This window comes from Dipodomys merriami, unplaced genomic scaffold (genome assembly GCF_024711535.1).
Source record: "Dipodomys merriami isolate MVZ:Mamm:240054 unplaced genomic scaffold, mDipMer1.0.p SCAF_42, whole genome shotgun sequence".
NCBI classification, from domain to species: Eukaryota; Metazoa; Chordata; class Mammalia; order Rodentia; family Heteromyidae; genus Dipodomys; species Dipodomys merriami.
The window spans coordinates 8,963,129-8,986,588 of record NW_027205826.1 but is presented as its reverse complement, the minus strand read 5'-3'; the positions used below and the strand labels follow the sequence as shown (position 1 = coordinate 8,986,588).

General features: G+C 45.5%; 1 long non-coding RNA gene across 1 annotated transcript; it reads left to right on the top strand.

The window, feature by feature from the left end:
• The first annotated feature begins 519 nt into the window (after positions 1–519).
• LOC138807503 (uncharacterized) lies at positions 520–23,020 on the top strand. The gene is made up of 4 exons (XR_011366179.1): positions 520–554; positions 5,371–5,487; positions 13,257–13,360; positions 22,938–23,020. It is a non-coding gene; the product is annotated as an uncharacterized lncRNA (long non-coding RNA).
• Positions 23,021–23,460: the final 440 nt, after the last annotated feature.

Genomic DNA, 23,460 nt, shown 5'->3' with positions numbered 1-23,460 from the left:
AAAGCTACCCTTTTGCTATTAGGACCTAATGAAAATGTAACCGCATTTAACCCCCCACCGCCCTAGATTGGCCAGAGAGCCCCGAGTGGGTTTAATTCCTTTGTATGATAAGCATCCATTTGGCTGGTCCATCCCTTTTCTCTCTGGAGAGGACGCAGGGCTGTGTGTATGGTAACTGGGACCTCTCAGCTGTCCAGGGTACAATGGGGGAACGTATCTTTTGTGGCATTAACGGCTTTAGGGAGGGGGGAGGGGAGGGGAGGGTGGGGGGGTAGAGGGGGTGCCGTTGGAGAGGAGGAGAACAATGTGTGAGAAGCTGAGGTTGTGGGTTTCCCACACGGACCAAAATGTGCCCCCACCCCCCCTCTGGGAGAGACAGATCTGCAGAGACCAGCCCACAGCTGATCCTGCCTTGATTGGCTTTTTTTTTTTTTTCATTGTGCTCTCAAGGTTCGAAAATCCTTTTGTGGCGTGAAAGAAGAGGCGTTCCTGCCGTCCTCCCGCTGGAACTGATTGGCTATTTCCACAAGATGGTCAAATCCACCCGGATTAATGTAAGGCCCGGGCCTGGCTGCGGTGTGTAGGGCAGAGCGGGTCTGGGAGCAGGGGAGGGGGCCAGGGAGGCAGGCCGGGGCAGGCCACTACTTTCTTCATATTCATTATTCTCCCACCCTCCACCCACCCCCTAGCCCCGCAGGGATGTTTATTCATGGACCACATCTGCTGGCTGGCAGGCTACACGTCTCTTGTTAGAAAGAATGCCTGCGAGTCCCCCAGGAGCCAGGAAAATGGGGGCACATTCCTCAGGACCCGGCTTTTCGCTTGGCTTCGAGAGTTACTCCCTTTCTGAACCCACCTGTAATCTCAGCCCTCTCTCCAGGGCCCAGCCTCCAGTCTCTTAGGGAGGCCCACCTGGGCTTCTCCCACCCATCTCCTCTTACTACACCCTCTGTCTGTCCCAGGCCTCCTTTGTCCCTTCTACCTGAACTACCCTCCTCCTCCTACCACTCCCTCCCCGCATCCTGTGGAGCTTCTTGCACGAGGAAAGTGCCGGGCCTTTACAAGCCCACTCAGAACTGGGCACTGTGGTTCATCCCTGTAAGCCTAGTTGCTCTGAGAATGGTGGTCCCAAGCCAGTGAGCAGAACAGTCTGTTGAACCCTTATCTCCAGTTTGTCAGTAAGAAAGCCAGAAGTACGGGTGTGGCTCAAGTGATAGAGCACCAGCCTTGAGTGAAAAAAGCTAAGGGACAGTGTGCAAGGCCTGAGTTCAAGCCCCAGTCTTGGCACAAAACAAACAAACAAAAAATTAACTGGGGCTTTGTGGTTGACTCTCAGATGGAAAGATGTTTCCCCTGCCCTCTGTCATATCGTATTTTTCACCTTTCATGATACTCACCAGTTTCTACCTGAAGGAATCATGATCTGAGGGAATACGACATCTTCCTTCTCAGCCTGTCTATAGGACTGGGCTTTGTCCTTCACCTCTGTCTCCTCATCTGTCCCTCTCCAATTCCAACCATATTCAGAAGGCCTCACTCAGTAGCTGTTGAGTGAATGGATTTGTAGCTAGACTTACCTGTCCAGGCACTCTCCTCTCGCTCTCTCTTTCTCTCTCTTCCCCCCGCTCTCCTTCTCCCCGCACCTTCTCATGCTGGAATCAGTCTGGAAAGGTGACCTGTCTCTTTCCCATTAGTACCATGGCATTTCGTTTGAATGCAACTTTCCACCATCCCGTGTGAGCAGCACCATGTATTCAAAGGTTAGCAACAGAGGACAAAGGAAGGCCCTAACAGAGAGGGTTCTATTGAATACCTCCCTCCTCCCCGGTCAGCCAGCTCCTTGGGGGCCAGGTGCATGGTTACTTGGCAGTTGGGAACGCCTTTGCTATTTTCTAACGTAACCAGGGCAGATTCACTGTGGAACTAGTCTGACTGACCATAGAGAAACATGGAACACAAACAGAAGGAAATGGAGTCTTCTTAATGATGAGGTTTTGCAGGTTCCAAGTGAAGAAGGGACAGTGGGCAGAGCTGTGTAAGAGTCATGTGATGTTGGTATCAGCGAGAGTGCAAGCTGAACTGTGGCAGAATGGAGGTGTATGTCAGTAAGATCGTGGCAAGCGGTGGGGCTCAGTGGGTCGTGAGATGTCTAACGTTAAGGTAGGTTCACAAGTAGGATGTCTTTTAGGGACATGGTTGAGGATCTGGAAGGTTCCTTCTTCAAGGGAGGACTTGCAAGAGACACTACCCCCTGTAAATGCTACTTAAATACTGTTCAACCATGTCAGTTGTTCACACTTTAGTATAAGCTGATTCAAATAGCCTCTTTCTTGGTTTTACCTGGTATTAGGTGCCCTGAACAATAGGAACTTGGTTGCTAAGAGTAGCCCAGGGAGGGGGCCAAATGAAGGCTAAGAAAGCCCTAACACCTCAAAGGAAGAATCCCAGGAGGGAGGAAAGATGCAGAAAGGGAGGGGTATGGCTGTCCATGGAATGTCTCTCTATTTGTTTTTCTGGCATTTTATCTGAGGTGGTTCCCGTTCAGAGATGGGGCAGTGACTGTCCTCTTCCTGTCTCCCTGCTTCCAGAGTCCTGCATACACTAGTCACGGCTGAAACTTTGTCCATTTCCCAGGTCAGATAAGGAAACCCCCTAACCCAAAAGCTACACAGTCCTTAGTTCTAAATAAGCTTTATAAAATGCATACTTATATGTGCAATCCTACAAAATTAACAAGAGTGAGGGAAGGGGCGGGTGGGGGAGACATGGGTGAGAATGTTGAAAGAGCTGACATTGATCAAGACATGTTATATTCATAAGACTGCTTTGATAAATGGCAACTCCTTCATACAACTACTTAAAGATAATAATAGAAAACAAAATCCAGTCCCCTTGGTGCTGATGGCTATAATCCTAGCTACTCAGGAGGCTGAGATCTGAGGATTGCAATTTAAAGCCAGCTGGGGCAGGGAAGTCCGTGAGATTCTTATCTCCAATTGACCACCAGAAAACCGGAAGTGAAGCTGTGGCTCAAAGTGGTAGGGCACTAGCATTGAGCAAAAGAGCTTGAGGACAGCACCCAGGCTCTGAGTTCAAGTTCCCCGACCACCACCGCCTACAACAAAAATCTAGTCCTAACCTAGTATCAGTGCTGGTGATGAAGTAAATGGAGCAGGGAGCGGGGCCCGCAGAGGGCTCTCAGGATTTCTGAACCTTCTTATTCAATTAATGCAGAATCTAAAGGGTTACACATAGCACATAGCCCAAGTTCAGCCAGATGTGTCTTGGCCAGATGCGTACCTCCGTCACTTGGGTGAAAGTACGTGGGGCCTGCCTGCCTCGCCATCATCTCTCGGGGAATGCCTGTGACTGCGTCTGGAACAAGGACTCTAGTTCTGACTCCTCCATACTGGAGCTCTAGAGCAAGTGTGACGCAGTCAGACCCCTGATCCCCAAGTGAAAGAACGGAGGCTAGCCAGTCCACAGTTCCCACTTCCACACAGAACGAGTCTCCCAAAAAAGTCTCGCAACCTGCAAATAGGAAGCAGAGAGCGAGTTAAACAACCTGGTGAGCAACTTAAATACTTAAAACTGAAAATAAAGAAATAAATCTGACTTATTAGTTCCAAAGCCAACTTATTCATTCCAATGGAGAACTGGATGAGAGAGAGACAGAGAGAGCGACAGAGAGACAGAGACGGAGAGTTGCTTATATTCACAGAGAACCCACTTTAAATAGGGATACAGGTAGACCCATTGCAACAATGAGATGTACAAGACTTTATGTTGAAAAATGAACTTTACAACTTTGGCGTGGGGGGGGGGGGGAGAAGGGGAAAGGGGGCGCGGAGCGGGGGATGGGAGGGCAGGGATGGTAAGGGGAAACAAAGGAGGAGGCTACAATGCTTGATAAGAAATGTACTCATGGGCTGGGAAGGTGGCTCAGTGGTAGAGCGCTTGCCTTGCATGCCTGAGGCCCTGGGTTCAATTCCTCAGCACCACATAAGCAAAAAGAAAAAAGCCGGAAGTGGTGCTGTGGCTCAAGTGGTAGAGCACTAGCCTTGAGGCTGAAGAGCTGAGGGACAGCGCCCAGGCCTAAAGTTCAAGCCCCACGACTGGACCCAAAAAAAAAGAAAAAAGAAAAAAAAGAAATGTACTCATTATCTTGCTCATGTAATTGTGGCCCCCCCCCAGTATGGTATTTTCACAATAAAAAAAACCTTTGTTAATAAAAAAACCCCAATGTGATCAGACAATGTAAATGCTGCGAAAGTGTTCCTGAGGATAAAGCATGTTGTCTATGTGACACAGGTTGTTATCAAAGTGTAGAAATTCGTTATCTGCATATATGCAGACATACTACCCTATTCCTTCCCTGGCATCTGACAGCTCAGGTTGTAATATTTTGGGAGGAGAAGGTGAGCGCCTGAGAGGTGGGAGGGGAGGGCGGTAGTTCAAGGTTTATTAAGAAAAAGAAAAAGAAAAAAAATGCTGGTTGCTGTTTGTTCAACGCCTGTAATATTAGCTACTGTGATCTGATGATGACAGCTCAAAGCCAGCTTGAGAAGGAAGGTCCGTGAGACTCTTCATTCACTGCCAAAAAAAAAAAAAAAAGCAGAAGTGGAGGTATAGCTCAGGTGTTGAGTGTCAGCTTTGGGTGAAAAAGCTAAGGAACAGTGTCCAAGCCCTGAGTTCAAGCCCCAGTGCCAGCACTAAAAAGGGGTGAGGTAATTTTATTGAAAGAAAAAGAAAGAAAGAAAAACAAACAAAAAAAAACCCTTTTTAGTGCCAGTGCTGGGACTTGAACTCAGGGTCTGGGTGCTAAGCCACATCTCCACTTCTGTATTCTGGGTGTTTTCCCTGTGGTTAATTTCCTTGAACCTTTATCCTTAAGCCTCAGCCTCCTGAGTAGATAGGATTTAGGAGTGAGCCCTAGCACACAGCTTCAAGGTGGTTCTTTATATGTCATTTGGGTTTTTAGCTTTCTGTAGTTGTGTCTTGTTTTTTTTTTTTTCTCTTGTGGTGGAAATATACAGAACATAGGTGAGCAATACAACGAATCACCTGTTTAGCCAGCATCTGGCTGAGGAACCCCATGATTGTGAAAAATCCTTCATGATCCCACCCAGAACCCTCCACTCCACCCCACCAAGCCCTTCTCCCAGCCTCATGGAGACATCAGCCATTCGCGTTGCTTGCTTTTTGAACTTCATATAAATGAAATCACACAGGGTAGATGGCTTTAGGTCAGGATCTTTCCCCCCAGCATTGGTTCTGATTATTGTATCACATCTCAGATGGTTTATTCTCATTGATGACAAAACAATCCATCGTGTGCACATACTGCCGATTATGTTTCCATTTTCCCAGGTGGATGTGACCATGGATTCCAGCTTGAGGCAGGATGCTTAGAGGGAACACAGACTTCCAAGTCCTTTTTATTTTCTTAAATTTTTTTTTTCCAACACGTTGGCCCAGTCTTGCGAGGTAGGTGCATGCTCTACTTGGTAAAAATCCTAGTGAAATTTTGAAATATGATGCTAAAGAACTCGACAGACTCTCAAATTGTAAACATGTCATTGTGCTAAGTATTGTACAGACAGGAAAAAAAATAGACTCCTACCCTCCCGCGATTATAATCTAAACTCAGCCGGATCACCAGCCCGAGAGAGTTATATTAAGGACATTTCGGTACTGAGTGAATTTGAAATCATAACATAACATACTGGGATATTAACAATGGCCACGTCTAAGTTTTCATTGAGAACTGTTCATGTTACTTGTGTTACCAATGCGTCAAGAGTGTTTTATGTGCCCTTGGACTTTGTTTATATACGGAAACCCTAGAAAGTCTGATGGGCTTGGCTCTCCCCCCCTTCTTCTCTTATTTCTGCTTTTTCAAAATTGCTTTTCTGTGTTTACTCATAGTTTCTGCTTCTCCATTCCATTGTGCCTCATGCACAGTGTTGGCTCTATGCTGGCTCAGCCCAGATCTTTTTTTTTCTTCTTTCACCACGCTGATGGGCAGCAAGTCTTTCTGTCCATTTTCTGCCCATTTCCCTTCATGCTCAGGGCAGAAGCTGCTTGATCCTGTTCATCTTTGGTTCATCTGCTAAATCGGATTGTTTGCATGTGGGTCAGGGCTCTAGTCTGCTCTCATTTGAGGTCAGTTTAAAAGCCCTGCCCATAGAAAGTTTTCCAGAAGGTAGAATCACGTTGTACCTTGGATGTGTCATGAGACCTACGTGTTCCCAACTGTGCTTGAATTTCTCAGAAATACTTGGGAAAGAAGCTTTATCCTGCTCCAAAGTATTTCTGTTGGATTTTGCTCAGATTTCTTTCTTGGATAAGGTGCTAAGAAATGCCAAGCACGTGTGTGTGTGTGTGTGTGTGTGTGTGTGTGTGTGTGTGTGTGTGTGTGTGTGTGTGTGTGCGTGTGTGCATGTGTGCATGTGTGCCAATACTGGGGTTTAAACTCAAGGTCTGGGTGCTGTCCCTTAGTTTTTTTACTCAAGGATGGAGCTTCCAACTTTTTGATGGTTAACTGAGGTAAGAGTCAAATGGAGTTTTCTGCCTGGGGTGGCTTTGAACTGTGATCATCAGCTCTCATTCTCCTGAGTATCTAGGATTATAGGAACAAACCACTGGTGCCTGGCTAAAGTATCTCAATTATAAGCCCTGGTTTTCCTCGATCTTTGTTCTTTTCTATTCCCAAAGGCTTTTTTTTTTCTTTCTCAAAAGTGATATGTACTCGGGGATATGTACATATGTATATATTGGCACACACACATATATGTATAATCAAATGGGATGACGAATACACCCATATATTTAAATACATGCATATATATACATATGTATGTGTGTATGATTTTGCAAAAACATAAAGCTGTGACCAGAGCCAATCTGACTTCAATCGCATTGGATTCCCAGAATATTGGAGCAGAGAAAGAGGGGGAGAGAGAGAGAGAGAGAGAGAGAGAGAGATCCTAAAGAGGAATGACAGAATGTCCAAAGCCACAGAGCAAGAAGCAAGAGAAGCAAGAGCTGGCACTCAGGTCTCCCCCCTCCAGGCCATTGTTCCTCTCTCAGACAAGGAGGCTGTGATCAGGGCCAGCAAGGAGGGGCAATTGCTAGGCTTCCTCTGGTAAGGATATACACAGGAGGGGCCCACTGAGGGGTTGTATCTTTGTGTGTGTGTGTGTATGCGCACACGCACATGCACCTGTCCTCCAGTTTGAACGCAGGTCCTGGGTGCCATCCCTGAATTTTGTTTTATGCTCAAAGCTAGTGCTTTACTGCTTGAACCACAGCTCCACATCCAGCTTTTTGGTGACTTAATTAGACATAAAGGTCTCACAGACATTCCTACTGGGCTGACTTTGAACTACAATCCTCAGATCTTAGCCTCCTGAGGAGCTGGGATTATAAATTTGAGCCACCAGTACCCAGCTCCTCTAGGTTCTTTCTTACCCTTGGGAGGAACAGGTGACTCTGTGATGGTCCAGCATCAGGACCATTAGAAGGTGAACAGCTCACATACTCCAGTGCCCAGGATCAAGAAGCCGGATCCTTTGGGTGGGTCTGGGGTGTTTCTAGTTCCTGTACTCTTGGTGGTAAAACAGAGCTCCAAGACCATCTGCCAAGCCAACTTTCTGGTTTAATTGACTCTCATGTAGGATAGATCTACATTTCACTTAATTTATTTGTAACTACCTTTTTTGTAACAATGCCGAGGATGGAACCCAGGGCCTCATGAAGGCTCTGACAGCTCTCTAACACTGTGCTAACTCTACAGTCCCAATGGGCTTATGTTTTAAATTGCCACCGGTCTCCTATTCCATGACAGAGACAAGTAAATGAACATTTGGAGAGTGGGATTTATGGCAAGGCTAAGAAGATGATGGACCATCACTGGGTGCTTGGAATCGGGCTGAGATAGGGAGTTTGAACAAGTTGGGACCAGGAAGACTGATGTCAAAGATGGCCCCATCTAAGGCCCCAGTGGTTATCTGAGGGGACTTTCTCTACAGCTGAGCTTGAACCCTGGAGTGGGTGCAGACCTACTCTTTCCTCTCTGCCATTGGCCAAATTTCTATATCTCCTCAGTTCACTGATGTTGCCCTTTTCTTCAATGGCTGTAGTGTCACCATCAGACACTTGAGACTGAGGTTTTGGCCTGTGGTCTCCCTGTCACCTGCAGTCCCTTCCTCAGTCCTGACCTCTGTCTAACCCCAGGTATTACCAGCTATCAAGTGTGTCCCTGAACCATGTATTTCATTCACACAACAGCCCTGTGAAAAAAGCAGAGGTGAAAATGAAGGGTCCTGTCAAGTGATAGAGAGGTAATTCTAACTCGCAGGATTTGAATTTAAGTTCCCTGTTCTTTCATCTACTGCCCACCTTGCCCTGCCTGTGAAATCTGAAACCCCATGTTCTCCACGGGAGTTCCATAACTCAGCCTCTTTGGGTTCTGAGATTCCTCCTTCCTTCCCGGACACATTCTTCCTGCCCTGGTGCCCGTGACATCCACAGCATCTGACCATTGGCGCCAAGGCTTTTTTGCCTTGTCTTGAAGATGGCTTTCTAGTTTGTCGTGTGTGTGTGTTGGAAGGGCATCTAGGTATGTCAGCTTGAAAGACTCATGTGTTGTAAATGTGAGCTGGAATTTAAAACGAAATGTAGGACAAGGGGGTTGACAATGCCTGAACATCTTTCAGCAAGAGATGATTTAGGGTAGAAAGTCTTGGTTTGACTTGTGATTCATTTCATCAGTCCATCCATCCATCTACCCATTCATTTCATTCATTCATTCAGGCAGTCCATTTTCCAACCCACCAGTGATTTTAAGCAGCTTCTGAACTCAGATATTGAAATAGAAGTTTATAGCCATAGAACTGTAACTTCCTTGGAGCTGGGCGGACCTCCTGCCATAGGCACCAGGATGGCTGCAAGAACTTATTTAGGCTCAGCTACCTTACTTCAGGCTGAGATCTCCAGAACACAGATTTGGCTAAGGGACCTTACTCAGAACAATTCCGAGGGACTCTGGAGAAGACGTGAATGGCACTCACCCATTGTTAGACTCATTTGCTGGCACAGAGCAGGTACCCTTCTCATTCAGTACCCCTGGACCTCCCTTGGATTCATACAGAGTTTGGAAGTATTTCTGGAAAATAAAATCAATGGGCAGATTATATATGCTCTAGCCACTCAGCAGTTGGACACTAACACCTAGGTTAGGCATCTTGAGTTGTTGCTCCATCTTCTGAGTGGCAAAAACGCTGAGGAGGACTCAAAGATGGTTTCATAAAGATCAGGAAACATTGCTGGGCACTGGTGGCTCATGCCTGTAGTCCTAGCTACACAGGAGGCTGAGATGTGAGGATCACCATTTAAAGCCAGCCCAGACGGGCAAGACCATGAGACTCTTTATCTCCAGTGAACCAGAAAAGGGCCAAAGTGGAGGTGTGGTTCACGTGGTTGAGCACCATCCTTGAGTAAAACAGCCAAAGGGGCAGCTCCTAAGCCTTGAGTTCAAGCCCCAGTATTGCCCCCATTGCCTTGTGGCAGGGGGTAAATCCAAGCTTACAACAAGCTGGTATTTTTGTAAACACTCACAAGCAACCCTTGGTTTCAACTGCACTCAGCATGTGATGATTCTGAGAATGTGAGGATCAAGTCCACGCTGAACATGAGCTTGGGGAATGAGGTATAGAATGCCCCATGTTGTGTGGTAGGCTTGTCTGGGAAGGAGAAATCTTGACTCCAAAGGCTTCCAAAGGCTCCAAGACTCTTGGCTTTCTGTTGTCTCAACCACTATTTTCTAAGAGGCTGCGAGGTCAGGGCTAGTGCTAAAGGTGAAGCCTCCAGAAGTCGTACACAAAACTCTCAGCAGAGTCTTGGCCATATTGAAATAAGAAGAGTAAGTCTGGCTCTGGTAGCTCATACCTATAATCCTAGCTACTGAAGAGGTTGAGATCTGAGGGTCAGGGTTCAAAGCCAGCCCTGGGCAGAAAGGTCAGTAAGACTCTTCTTGCCAATAAACTACTCAGAAAAAAAGCTGCAAGTGGGTTCTATGGCTCAAGTGATAGAGAGAGCTAACCTTGAACACAAAAAGGCTCAGGGGCAGCTCCCAGGCCCCGAGTTCAAGCCCCAGGTCTGGCAAAAACAAGACCCACAAAAAAACAAAACCAAAAACAAAACAGTAAACTCTGACCTCTCCAATTCTAAGTTTGGCCTCTTTTGTTCCTTCCTGCCTCCTTTACTTCCATCTCTTTCTACTCACACCCCATTTGGATAGCAACCCGGAGACTCTGCTCAGCCAGCACCCCCACACCGCTCCCTCCACACTGCTCCCGTGGGGCTGGCTGGGGGCCTTTCCAGGAGATGTGTTTGTCCCAGTGGAGGTGAAGTGGCCTTTGAGGCCTCCGTGGGAGGGGGTGGTGACAGGGAGGCCACAGCCTGGCCCGGGACTGTTGACTGTGTGAATGTGGCGGGTTTATTGTTCCTCAGCTTTATGCTTCAGGCCTCGATGGGGCTGATTTAGAAATCCTAATCAGGGAGCTCTTGGGGCTTCCGGGTGTGACACAACTTGAGCAGCTCTGGGGGTTTCTTTGTTCTCTGATGACAGCTGACTCGGTGGCCAGTGGGAACAGTTTGCGCATAGCTCTACACTGCATGCGTTGGCAGCTGCTGTCTTAACTCTTTGTTACCCACGGCTGAGGTCCCTTCACTTGGCGGATCTTTCCTCAGAGTGACAGCTTTGAAAATGTCCTTTCTCTCAGCGCAAGAGCAGGGCATCTGTGCCCAGCGAGGAAGGGGCACGCCATGTCCCATGCTGGTGATGCTCTTAGAACACCAAGAGTGTCTCTTGCTCCATGCATTTCCATGTTGCTAAGCAGCCAAATGCTGTCTGGGGTTTGAGGCTGGCATGTGGCATGGATGAGGACCACACTGTCTAGTCTGTGCTCGGGTGGTTTTATTTCTACTCTGGCAGAAGTGACTAGAAGCAAAGGACAGGGGTTTCTAAAGACATTTGGAACTTAGAGAAGTTCACAGAGGAAAAACAAAAACAAAAACAGAAGAGTGATTGGAGTTGGAGGCGAGACTATTTTGTGTCAGAAGAACAAACATCACCATTTGGCCAGCCTTGGACAAACCACCTTTTCCCTTCATACCTCAATACATTCATCTATAAAATGGGAGAGATGGTTATAACAATAATAGGACCCCATCAGATCATTGGGGATAACCACATGAGCTAGGCTATGTGAATGTCTGTCATATCTCATCATGCTGCTGCATATGATACCATAAACTTTCTCCAAGAGAGGATATTGCTGCTTCTGGGGGCAGAGAAGAGGTAACAGCTGCAGAAGTTTCCAAAAATGGTGTGCACATTTGTTTTGGTTCTGAGTTCAAGAACCAAAGGAAGATTGCTAGGAAGCAAGTTATGCTTGGTACCAAAGCAGTCATTCACTCAGCAAACTAATGTCAACAATGAGGTAGGCACTGAGGCAGACAAAGATGGCTACAACACTAAGACAGGCCTGGGAACTGAGATGATATGAGGGTGCAGCGTTAGGCAAGTGCTGTGTATGCAGGTGTATGTGTATGTGTATGTGTACGTGTACGTGTATGTGTATGTATGTATGTTGCAGTGCTGGAACTTGGACCCAGGGTTTTGCACATGCTAGACAAACTCTTGACCACTGAGTTTCACCCCCTGCCCCATGGGTACATAAAATTAGGTCCCTTGCTTACAACCTGGGTGGGTTGGAATTATTCTTGTATTGGGCATTACACAGATTCCAGGTGAGGAAACTTGGTAAGGTCACCATTTAAAATATTTACCCCAGATTGAGCCTGGCTACAAGACAGGCTCACATTTCAATATTGTCGTCTCTTCTGATGCTCCAGACATTGGGATGGGAAATCAGACATAGTGATGGGAAGTAATTCTTGAATTATTAGGGAGATTATTATTGTATAGGAAATGGTTATAGGAGCAAGGGCCAAGTATGAAAGGAGTTTGAATCTTATCTCTGAGCCAAAGGGAACTATTGAAAAAAAAAAAAGTAGAAACAACATGGTCCTATTTTCAAGTTTTAACCTATAAAGTTGCAAGTGAATACCTAGGAAGGGATGATTTTTGGAAGCAGAGATATCTAGCAGTAGGGAGATACAACAGTAGAAGCTTTGGATGATGAGGGAATGAAGTAGGGCAATGAGCAATGAAGATGGCCTGAAGGAGATAGAGGTGAGAAATATTTCAGAGGCCGAATCAACGTAATCAGTTAACTCTATACTGGAGAAAGGAGTGAAATAGTAAAGATTATTGTTTTTAACTTTCTATTTGGAAAACAAGTTTGTAGTCATGGAGTGCAGTGGTTGTGCTAGACTACCTGCTACTTGTATCTGCTAAAGTGGTGAGTAGATATATTGATTAGATACATTTATACCAATTCAATATCTAAGTCTAGGTATCACATCTCTCTGTCTATCTACCATCTATCACTCATTGCCTATTTCTACAGACAAAAGGATAGTTGTGGTCCTGGGGGAGAGAGATGACAGAGAGAGATAGATACCCAACAGAATGTATCCCAGTCTCCTGGGAATCCAGGAGACTTATGTAAAAGGAATTGATCTTGGTTCTGTAAGGAATTAATGAGGACCTAAAGTAGGTAATGACCATAGAAATGGGAATGTGAAAGTGATTTGGAAGGTGATGATAAGGTGGGTTCTTGAAATTGGTGATGGCCAGATGAGATATGAGGAATAATTGCGATTTCCTAATTTGAAGGCTTTGCAGAAATAAATTAGGATTCTATTAATATTAGAGAAGTCATCAAGTGGGAATGATTTGATTTAAAATTCAACAAAACTAGGACACCCATTAAGTCCTATTTGAGGAGAAAAAGTAGAAGTAGCATATAGATTAGATCTGGAAATGTAAGATGAAGATTCTGGAAGCAGTCTTCTACCCTGATAACTATGGAGACATCTGTGGCCATAATGATTTCAGGGGCAGGATGAGGAGTACAGTTATTGGAGAATATATTTCAAACAAGAAATAGCAACATCCTGCTTTGTGGAAGAATGTTTAGGACTAGATAGTTCCATGAGGATTAGTGCTCTTATTAGTGAGTGAAAACGACGGCTCCATCTCTCTAACCATCCACCTATTCGTCTATCCATCCATCCATCAATCCATCCAGCCAGTAATTATTTTTTAACATCGCTTTTTTTAGATTCTGCACTTTGGAGAGTCAAAGACAAGGCATAACTTCATCACTGGATTAGCAGAGTACAATGCAAAAATATTTATTTCAAAAAGGATGTCCATCACCAACTTGTAAGTACTCTTAATGCATAAGGTCAAAGGAACTACAGAGTCTTTTTTTTTTCAGACTGACTATTGGTCAATGATTTCCTTTTAGCTAAGTGGTAAATAGCTTGATTCAAACAGAATGCTTTAAAGTCTCTGGCTAGTGGTGTTGAAGTCATCAAACAATCTGTCTGTCTGTCTCTCTGTCTGTCTGTCTATCTTGTTCATTTCAAATTTTATTTTCTTGTTATGTAAATTGAAAGGGCACCCTAATGTCTTCTATAGTATGATTCACATTTTATATTCAAGCAGTATGAATTTATTTTCTTTAACTGTATTTTTTTTGTCTTTTCTTTTTTGGTACTGGGGATCGAACCCAGGACGTTGCACTTGCTAGGCAAGCACTTTGCCACTGAGCTACATCCCAGCCCTGAATTTATTTTACATTTTAGCTTTAGCCACAAAGAAAGATGAGTCTGTTTCCCAGAATGCTCTAGCCTCCACTTTCACCCCACTGCCCTTCAATAAGGACAGTCAGGAGTTGATTGGGTTTAGATACTTTAGATAATATAATACCTGTGGAACAATGGTAGATTTCTTGCCCAGTATATCTTCAGAGAAGAAAATTCAGTTATTATCATTCCTTATGTCATTTTGTTGGCCATTAAGAACAACATTATTAAACCAATGACAAATTTTGGTAAGCATATTCGTAGAATCGTTTTCTTGTTTCTAAAAATCAAAACAACATATTACAACTTTTTATTTAAAAAACAAGTAAGCAAGAAAATGCATGAAAACAAAACAAAAAAAGCCCACATCAACAGTGGGGATGTATTGGCCATTCTATTGAAAGACAAGTGTAGTAAGTGGAATTCAAGGCTAGTTTAATCCAATAGATACTTAAAGTGTCAACAATCTAATTTAATTTTCTCTCTTAGCTCTCCTTTGTCTCCAAGCCAGTTTCTATCAGAGCAGTAACATGGATTGTGCACTATCTTTGTTATCTTCCAATCATGCTGTCCAAGAATGAGGAGGTTTGTTTGTTATCTTTCTATAATGAAATCAGAAGCTGCTTCTCTCAGAGTCCCCAACAAACCATTTTTAGGAGTCAGATGAAAAAAAAAATCCTGTGTTGCTTGGTCTATATTTCCTCTGCTGTAACTAATCATTGAGGTGGAAAAGTCATCCAATTTCTGGCTGGTTCAACCTTACAGGTAGGTGTGGCCAGTCTGCAATTAACCAATGGCTACTGTATAGTGGGAGAAAAGAAACACAGAAAAGTTATTGGAGATTTAGCTATAATTTCCACTACAGCAAGAAGCCACTTTTCAGTATTCAATCAACTAACATAGTTCGAATGCTTTCTATAAATGATGGGCTTTACTAGGTTTGTGGCAATTGAGTATACTGATCTAGACCTTCATAATTACTGAGTGACAAAGCATTAAGTTACAACAATAGCTTGAATCTGTCTCCAGGTTTTTTGTAGAGTTATTGTGGCACTATCTGTTATAATGTTTACCTAGAATTTGAACAATTCAAATGCCGAGTTTCAAAGTACCTAAGTAGCAGCATATTTGCATTAAAAAGTAGGAGTTACCAAGAAGTTCTTTCTTCCCTTCCTCCAGTGTATATGCTGATGATAGTTTGGTTTGGGGGAAAATTATGTCCATTCGACCTGTGGTACAACTTCAGTTAATATTTGACTATTGGTTTCCTGTTGCTCAGGAAAGTAACAGTGACCATATATGTTATCTCCCCTTTCCCCTTTCCTGTCCCCCACTTTCGTGTTTCTACTCCTTAAAAAAGAATGCCTATCTGCCCTTGAATGTGGAAGATATGTTCACTGGCATAGAGATGGAATGGGAAGAATCTTTTGAGGGTAGTTGAGCAACAACAATGACTAAGACATGGACCATTCTGCTGATTTTGTGAACTATTGGAACATATATTCACCTCCCCATCTTCGAGATCATCTAGGTTTTAGGCAGCTGAGATAATTGAGAGGAGGAGAGTTGAAAAGAGAAGAGCTTTGGTGGATGAATGAGGCAATTCCCAGGGGCGTGGGGATGAGGCTACCAGTCCCGAGGACAAAGTCTATCTCTTCATGCCTTCGTCTCTGATTTCCCATCTCACTCTGACCTTGTGGAAAGATCTTGTTGGCATACTGGTTCCCCAAACACCTGTGTCCACCAGACCATCCATTATGAATATTTCTGATCCCCTGGCTTCGGCTGGCTGGTGTCTCCGTGGTAACAGAGAGTGAGGAGGGGGATGTGGGGGCAGCTCGGTCCATTTGTCATCAATTGCCACTGTTTTGTTCCGCCTGGTGTGTGCTCTCAATTGTGTCCTCAAAGTTACTCAGGGAGAGGCTGCTTATCTTCCTCTAAAGCTGGGGATGGGACAAGGCCCAGGGAACTGCTTCTGGAGAGAGACAGCGCCTGGATCTTATACAGAAAGGTCCATCTTCCCTGGGAGAATACTTCTTTCTGTAACTCAGATGTTATGTCTTTGGGAGGCATTTGTGTCAGCATAAAGACCTTTACCTCCTTGTTGAATTAAGAAGCAAGACCTTCAGATACAACTCCCTGTAATCCAGATGAAGATGATGTATTTCTTATTGTGGGCTGGAATTTTACTTTTAAGAAAGGGTGCTTGGATTATAACTGTATCATGGCCTTGAACAGTGCAGAAATTGTGCACCTTTGGTTGTTCCCTCTATCTGTATTCTGGGCATTCATTTCCGCTATTCACAAAAAGACTATCCCTCCCATCAGGCTTAAATAGGTCAAGCCAGGAGTTGGTTGGAAACGTTCCTAGTTGGCCTGGCTCGGATGTTCCCTGGTGCCACTGCTTTGGGCTCAGTGAATGCTTCATTTTCCTTTCCTCCTAGTTTTGCTCTTAGCAAGGGCTCAGACCAAATTTCTCTCTTAACCATGGCATGTCAGATGATGCTCTCTCTTTCATTCCAAGGGAAATGAGCCAGTGTGACCAAATCTGTGCTTCTTCCTCCTTAGTGATTTGGCCTCTGCATTAACAAGGTATCATTCCTCCTCTGAGAGAAACTTCTTTTCCTCTTCCATCAAATGTAATGTTCCTATTCTCTTTCTTTTTCCTTCTCTGCTGGCTCTTTCTCCATCATCCTTCTTGGCCCTTTTATCTCTTCCTCCTCTTTCAAAGCAGAGATGTGGCTCAAGTGGTAAAGTGAAGTGTCAGCTGAGATAGAAAGAGCCAAGTAGAGAGCATGAGGCCATGAGTTCAAGCCCCAGTACTGGCACAAATTGAAGTGGTTTGTTTGTTTGTTTGGTCTTGGGACTTAAACTCAGGGGGTGGGTGCTGTCCTTGAGCTCATTTTGCTCAAGGCTAGAGCTCTATCACTTTGAGCCACAGCGCCATGTCTGGTTTTCTGGTGGTTAATGGGAGATAAGTTTCACAGCCTTTCCTGCCCAGGCTGGCTCTGAACCATGATCCTCAGATCTCAGCCTCCTGAATGGCTAGGATTATGGGTGTGAGCCACCAGCACCCAGCTTTAAAGTTGTTATTTTCTTTAGATCTTTTCTACTTCTCTTCCCTTCTTGCAATGCCATACAATTCTCAGCTGGGCAGAAGGGGGGGGGCGGTGCAGGCTGCATCTCATACCAGCTTCTATCCCAGATCATTCCCTATGTATCCCTCCCAAGAACAAGCTCGGCAGAGATATGGGCAAAACAACTGGGCCTTTCTGAAAATTCCCCTCTGTGTTCCTTGGTGTTATGTTCCCTCCATGTTCCCCTCTTCTTCCAGATGCTCAGCCTCTGAATCTTGGCATTCTCTTTTCTTAGTCCCTAGAAGACATGGTTCTCCATCCTTGTCTACTAGTTCTTTTGTTCATCCCCTCTTACCATTGACATAATCCATTTCAGTACTCTATTCTCTTTGCTCAGATATAGGCGAGGGCTCTGTATCTCTCGGCGTCGTTTCTTCAGCTCTTTCCTTCCTGCTGGCTTTTTTTCTTTTCCTTTCTTTTTTTTCCCCCCCGAAGTCAAGCTCTGCTCAGAAAATAATACCTCTCAAATCCCTGGAAATCAAAGTCCAGTCTGCTCCATGTCACACGAGTTTCCCTTCACCAGACCTGGCTTGCTCTCAGTTCACTGGCTGAACGTCTGACTCTAGTGGACAGCTGCTGCAAGTATAGAAGGGCGTACCCTTTGGCAATATAGTGAAAAATCTTGAAGGGATGTTTTCCACTTCCAGGAATTTATCTTAAGGAAATAATCAGACAGCTGCACAAAGATGTGTGCAGAGGCAGCATGTTTGCAGTAATTTTTTTTCAAAAGAGAGAACAAAACAACAGTGTCCAATATCATGAGTTCCATGGAGCAGTAGTCAACCATTAGAAAATAATATATCCCTTCTTGCTGATACAGAAAGACATTTTTAGCTTACTTATTTCTAAGTTTCAAAAAGTTACAGAATGATGTAATTAGTATAGCATTAAGCAGCTAGAGGACTATAGCTCATGACTATAATGTTACTTAGGAGGCTGAAAATGAGAGGATCACCATTCAAGGCCAGCATGGGCAGAAAAAGTCGTGAGACTCCTTCTCAACCCATAGCTGTGTGCAGTGGCTTGTGCCTATCATCCTAAGCTGTATGTGAGGCCAAGTTTTGAAGGATCACAGCCCAGGTCCAAACGTGGGCAGAAAGCAAGAGCCTATCTCAAACAAATAACCAGCAAACCCCAACAATAACAAAGCAAAAACAAAAACAAAAAACAAAGATACACTAGATATGGAGGCATGATGTAAGTGATAGAGCATTTGTCTAGCAAGCCTGAGGCCCAGAACTCAAACCTAGTACATATATTCAATTCATATTAATGTAAGATATTGATAGTATCATATTTATCTACATAAGGAATATAGCAATGCTATGGTTTTATATATATGTATGTATATATTAGTGGCTGGAATTATAATTAGTTGTTAGTCCCCCCCCCTTTCACCAGGATTAAAAAAAAAAGCTTCTGTAGTCACTGTGGATGAACTATGTAGAGTAATGAATATATTTACAATATGCTTAGACACAGCAGTTTACAAAGCTTTTTTGGGTGGAGGGGGATGGTCGTGGGACTTGAATTCTGGGCCTGAGTGCTATCCCTGAGCTCTTCATGAGCACTCTCCCACTTGAGCCAAGTACTACTTCCAGTTTTTTGGTGGTTAATTGTAGATAAGAGCCTCACAAACTTTCCTGCCTGGGCTGTCTTTGAACCATGATCCTCAAATCTCAGCCTCCTGAGTAGCTAGGATTACAGGTGTTAGCCACTGGCACTCAGCCTAAGCATTTATGTACTTATGTATTTATGTATGTATATATGTATGTATGTATGTATGTATGTATGTATGTATGTATGTATGTATGTATGTATGTATTTTAATTTGTCAGCATGGGGCCTGGGCACTGTCCCTCAGCTCTTCAGCTCAAGGCTAGTGCTCTACCACTTGAGCCACAGCGCCACTTCCGGCTTTTTCTGCTTATGTGGTGCTGAAGAATCGAACCCAGGGCCTCATGCATGCAAGGCAAGCACTCTACCACTGAGCCACCTTCCCAGCCCAAGCATTTGTTTTTAAAAAGTGTTCTGTAGGGAGCCACATGAGGTCCATGCCTATAGTCCTAGCTACTCAGGAGACAGAGATCCAGAGGATCTGTTTGAAGCCAGCCCCAATACAACAGGCTACTAGATTCCATCTCCGAAAACAAATAAAAAACAGCCAAAAGCTGGGCTGGAGGCCTGACCCAAGTGGTAGAATACCAACTGAGCAAGCAAGCCAAATAAGCACAAGGTCCTGAGTTCAAACCTGAGAGCCAATAAAAAGTATTTAAAAAGGAAGAAAGAAAATGTTCTATATTCTTTCATTCATTACCTCTGGCTTCATAGTTCCATATTGTGGCATCGTATCACCTGTTCCCGAGTACGCTTAGATTCCTTCTGCCAAAGAGGAAGGAAAGACTTGTGGCCTGAGGTGTGTCCTCCTTGTGTCCGCCTCCTGACTCAGTGGCGTTTCCTCATCTGGAAAGGAAGGAAGGGCTACATGTGAACCTCAAAGAACTCAGCATGCGATCCTGGGGGTCATTATGACCCAGGGGCCCCTCAGTCCAACTTCCTAGATTGTCTCCACAAGAGGACCTGGCATCTTTTCTGCCTCTACTCTGAGTCTGGTGCCGACATAGCTCAAGCTGCACCGCTTGGAGCCGGGACCCCCATGCGCTGGCCGTGAGGGTGATGGGAAGTCTCCTGCACTTCCCAACTCTTCTAGTGTCTCCCAAGCAACGCCTAACACCAAAAGATGCCGCATCCTGAGCCAGCCTGTCTGCTGGCCACAGAGAGACTTCAGAGCGGCCTTGCTGTCTCTCTGACTGCTTCCAGTCCGTCCCTGGGGTCTGATGGGACCCAGGAGCGAGGGCTATCCATGCTGCCAGCTGTGAATCATAAGAAAGCTCAGCTTTCCACTGCTATCCTGGCTGGAGGACAGGCTGGCCCCCGTACGTGCCGAGTCTCCTCTGCACACAGGGGTATCAGGCCCACTTCATGCTATTTGCAGTGCGTCAAGCCGGGTGCTAGTGGCTCCCACCTGTAATCCCAGCAATTTAGGGAGGCTGAGATCTGAGGATCCTGGTTCAAAGCCATCCTGAGCAGGAAAGTCCATGATTTCCGTACTCCCAACTAACCACCAAAAAGCAATGAGTAGAACTCTGAGACATGATCTCATTCCATCTGAAAACCAAGCGGGGCTCTGCACTGTAATTCTAGCTACTCGGGAAGCTGAAGTCTGAGGATCATGGTTTGAAGCTGCCAGACTGACTCTTACCTCCAATTAACCACCCAATAGCCAGAATTGTCTCAAGTGGTTGAGTAGCCAGCCTTGAACAACAACAACCAGCTAAAGGACAAGTGCCCAGGTCCCGAGTTCAAGCCCCAGGACCCACATCAAAAATAAAATCAAATAGATGAATATAAATAAACTGAGTCAAGGCTCAAAGTCAGCTACTTAGACCATGAACAGTTCAGGGTAGAAAAAAGGAAGAACCAGAAACCCACGGAAGCTCCAACACGGCCATGATGCAGAACATTTAGAATTGGATTAATCTGGTTTACCGTCCCCCCTCTGCTCAATGTCTATGGAAGAATGTGGGTGGGGGGCGGGGGCAGGAGATGATCTGTAGGGTGGGTTGGGAGGAAGACTCCAGGCCAGGAGAAGGATGTGGAGGTTCAGAGGGCAGGGAGCCTGAGATCATTTGTCCTGGCCTGGTTGGAAGGCGGCTGGGCCAGCCTGATGGAACCTGTCAACAGTCCGAATGTGAGGTCAGCTGAGGCTGGCGGTCTCATGATTCCTACGGCGCAGGCCGCAGCTCGCATCTCAACCTCTTGAGTCACCTTATGATGAAACCCTTTATCAGCCTGGGAAGAGGTAGCCCCTGTGGAGTAGCCCCCATGGAGGGCTTCGTGTTGAGCATGGCCACATCCGGAAAGACTAGTCAGGGTGACTTAGTCCCAATGCAGCCAAGAAAACCAAACGAGTTAGCCTTCGCCATGAATCTCTCCTTGTACACTTTGCTTCACGCTCCCAAGTACCAGGCTATGGATTTCCCAGGCTTTATCTCTCTCTCCTCGAGCCCCCTCCCCTCCTACTTCTCAGAGAAAGAGTCTGAGAAACTGCCTGCTAAGGGAGAGGACAAGGAAACAATTTAACTTCTATAGAAAGATTAGGGATGGTTGTGGGCACCGAGTGATAAGCCGGGCGGGGAGAATTAGGAGTTTTGTCCTAGATGTTCTGCTAAATAGAAACAGTTGCTGTCTACCAGCGGGACGTGTCGGAGATAGGAGGCAGGGAGAATATTTTGCACCTCACGGGGTGTCCCTCCAATGCTTCAAGGTCGCCCCAAATTGCATGGGGTGGGGAGGGGGGGAGTGGCGGAGGAGGGGGACGTCTAGCTTGTGACTGACAACAGCCTGAAATGGTAATTCTGGGGTTGGAGTCTGGAGGGAGGCTGGAATGTTTAGTATAGCCTTGAAAGAAAATATCTGCTCACCCCACCCCTGAGATGGCAGCAAAACAAATAAAATCTGTTGTCTGTTCCTATCCTGGCAGTAAAATGTTAACTTGAATGGGAATGTGGGGTTGGGGGGGGGAAGGGAGGGAGGGAAGACTGCACCACATAGTGCTCATGTTCCTCAGCTGATTTTTTTTCCCCTTACCTTCTCAACTTCATGGCCCTTGTCAAAGGGTTTCTTGAAGAATCTCAAAGGATCAATTGTAGGAGGGTTTCCAGGGTGGGGGAAAGTTCTGGAAAGTAAGGTTTGGCTCAGAGGGGAAGCGAGACGAAGAGCCCTGTGATTTTACAGGCCCCCTCAGGCCGCACCAGGAGAACCGGCCGGGGCTGACAACTTGAGAGCAGGTTGTGTGACATTCAGGGCCAAGATTTATCACAGACACAAGGAAGCCATTGCCCACCGGAAGGTAAGGTAAGGCACGGGACTCGGCCTTCCGGGTGTTTTGTGATTCTCAGGAGAATTCTGCCATCACAATGGTAACTGAGCTGTCACTTCTGGGGACGTCTCAAGTTTTCTTCTTTGACTTTGACCTTAGCTGTTTTTCCTCAATGTTACTCTTATCATGTAATAAGGAAAATGGCTGCAGATGTTCCCAGGAACCAAGCTCTTCCATCCTACCACAGTATGAGTCATCCATGCTGATGGCTGCTTCTAGTTACAGAAGTGACAATGATTTCATTCGAAAGAAGGAAGGTGCCAGGCATGGCGGTACATGCCTGTGATCCCAGCTACTCAGTAGGTGGAGGTAGGAGGATCATAGTCTAAAGCCAGCCCAGGCAAACACTACCAGACACCACCTAAAAAAGAGTCTGAATGCAGATAACTGAGGGTCAAGGTTCAGTGTTTAATCCTTAGTACCACAGGCAAGGAAAAAGAAGAAGTAGAAGGAAGAGGAGAAGAAGGAAGGGAAGAGAAAGAACGAAAGGAGGAAAGAAGGAAGAAAGAAAGGAAGGACAGAAAGAAGGAAGAAAAGGAAAGAAAGAAGGAAGGATGGAAGGAAGGAAAGAAGAAAGGAAAGAAAGAAGGAAGGAAAGAGGGAAGAAAAAAAGGAAAGAAGGAAGGACAGAAAGCAGGAAAGAAAGAAAGATATGTTATGGTACCAGAGATGGTAGAAGCACCTGTGATCCCAGCCCTTAGGAGGCCAAGGCAAGAGGGATTTGAGTTTAGAATTATTGTGAGGTTTTTATTTATTTTTATTTTTTGCCAGTCCTGGGGCTTGAACTCAGGGCCTGGGCACTATCCCTGAGCTTCTTTTGCTCAAGGTTAGCACTCTACCACTTGAGCCACAGTGCTACTTCCAGCTTTTTCTGTTTATGTGGTACTGAGGAATGGAACCCAGGGCTTCATGCGTGCTAGGCAAGCACTAAGCCACCTTCCCAGCCCCAAAGTATAGTGACCAGCCTGGGATACACTGTGAGATCTTCTCTCAGAACAAAACAAAAACAAAACAAAACAAAAAAACAAAGAAGTGATGATCACATTGTGCTTATAAGATCGTTCTATCCTTAGGGCAATGACAAGAACCCGGCCAGTCAAGAAGATTCTGCAGTCTTTTACTTCAGAGGCTGCCCAAGTGTAGCCAGATGTCTGGGCAGATGGAGGAGTTGCGGCTCTACAGAGACCACCCTGCGTGGGAGATCGTTGCTTGGACTCCGACAGCATGAAATGACTATGGAAATACGTGATACATGTGCTGAGCCCCCTTCTACGTGGCTCAAGTCAGCAACTCCAAGGAGCTTAGCCCCTGGAAGGTGTCTCCTAAGTGGTCCGAGCATGTGAGCTAATCAGAGCTGGGAAAGAACGTGAGCCTTGTCATTTGGGAGCTGTCTAAACGTCCCGCACCTGTTTGTTTTCTGTTTGGTTTTCTTGTTCTCTATGTGTCACTCTTTTCTGTCTCTGTCTCTCTCTGAAATTACAGTCTCTCAGATGGGCTAAGAGGAAACATGGGAGAGATGGCTGGCCACACTTGATCCAGAAGACAAATCATATCTACTCCAGGCCAATATGTTGTAGCATGATTTTGAAGGCAAAG